Genomic DNA, 1,957 nt, shown 5'->3' with positions numbered 1-1,957 from the left:
TAGAATAACATCTGGAGGTAACACATCTTTGCTTGGAAATGGCATGTGCCTCTGAATGGTAAATGGAGCCTTTACTCCTGGTAAGACACTCAGTGACTGAAAACGACGAAGGATCAAAGAATGTGAAACTTCCATCTGAAATCCATGCCTCGTGCCAAGTTGAGACTTTTAAAAATGGAAAGCATGTGATACATAGAACGTGATTTGAGGCATCGCTTTAATTTCATTTAGCCGGATCCTATCTATAAGCCAAGGCTTAGGAGACCTGCACTGTCAGGAGGACGCACAAAAACAAACGCTGATCCAAGGAAGATCAGAAGTACGATGGCCTCTTGTGGCTTACACAAGAGTTTGCCACATGCACCAAGAAGACGTACCAATAAGCAGAGCCTGGGACTGGAAGAGAATGTTCTATTAGCTTCCAATTAACTGAACTGACACGTTCTTGGAGCAATCAGCTTTTCAAAATGAAATGTCAGTCTTCTGGGGCAACCAGTTTCCAGGACAGGGGGCCCAGCGTACTCTATTAGTACAGCAAAGCCAGACTCTCTACAACGGCCAAGGCAAGGTGGAACTTTGCTTTTCAGTGAGCCCAAGCCGCCATCTCTGAAAGGAGAACAGAATGCCTAACAAAGGTACTGGTTTGGGGGCAGTCTTGCTCATGCTGGCATCTCCAAAGCCATCTGCGTGTCTACAGCAGCAACACCTCTGACTGTCAGCACCACCACCAAATAGCCCTGCCTCCTGATGATTCAAGTCACACACCATTCCGTTTTCTACAAAGTGTAACAACTTAAATACAAAGACTAATACCTTAATGTGTGTGTGTGTACACAGCACCTAGGAAAATTTCTAAAGGAAATATTCCCAAATGGTAGTGCTTAGATTTGGGTGACCTGTCTTTACTTCTTTCTCTCTTGTTCGATATTGCCTTTTATGTGCACAAGTACAAGAGTGAGCAAGATTCACTTGATCCTGTCCTCCTCTAGGAGTTAATAGTCTTATCAGCGATGAGAACTCACTCAACTCTCTAATCAAGTCAACGCTGACTCATGGTGACCCTACAGGACAGACAAGAACTGCCTTTTTGGGGTTCTGAGACTGTAAATCTTTACAGGGGCAGAAAACCTCACTCTTTCCCCCAAAGAGCAGCTGGTGGTCAGTAGCCCAACAATAAGTCCTACCGCAGAGAAAATGCATGATCTTAAAGGCACCTAGTGGGAGGAGCTCACCTATCAGGGGAAAATGGAGCAGGAAGTAGATAAGGAAAACATTCCTAGAAGAAATAACTTTTAAATGGAGACCCAAAGGATGACTAAGGCATTGGCAGGTTGAAGTGAAGCTAGCTGCTCTGTTAATTCCTTTATAATTCTGTGAGAGGGCATGCCAAGCCAAGTAACTGAATCATAGCACCCAATGAGCCATCTGGCATTCACTCACCTAACCCTGCCGTTCCTTAACTCACTTAAGCCTAACGACATTCTTGTGAGCTAGGTAATGTTATTCGATTTTACAGATGAGGAAATTGAAGTATGGTTAGCTAAGCAAGTTGTCTGAAGTTACAGAATAGCAAATCCTGGCCCGGCTATCTCCAAATCTTACTCTCTTTCTTTCTTTCATTCATTCATCTGTCTTCTACTGGGTCCCTGCCAGGGTCTGTGCTAGACACTACACATGAAAAGAACAGTCATATCGAATCTTTGCTCTTGAGGGAGGGCTGTCAATAATCCAAATAATCACAATATGGTTAGATGTTCAGAAGGAGCCAGAGTGAGATGGCGTCTTTCTTTCTTTCTTTCTTTTTTTTTCACTTTACAGATCTTTTATTTTGGAACAGATTTAGATTTATATAACAACTATAAAGATATTTAGAAAAGTATCTTTCACCCAAATCGTTAACCTCCCTGCTGCTTTTGATTCGACTCTGACCTTTGGCAACTTTGTGGTGTCTGAGTAG

The sequence above is a fragment of the Echinops telfairi genome, unplaced genomic scaffold (assembly GCF_000313985.2).
Source record: "Echinops telfairi isolate 266 unplaced genomic scaffold, ASM31398v2 ScPeMD7_7469;HRSCAF=8507_1, whole genome shotgun sequence".
Taxonomy (NCBI): domain Eukaryota; kingdom Metazoa; phylum Chordata; class Mammalia; order Afrosoricida; family Tenrecidae; genus Echinops; species Echinops telfairi.
The sequence above is the reverse complement of the archived record's forward strand: the minus strand, read 5'-3'. Positions refer to the sequence as shown.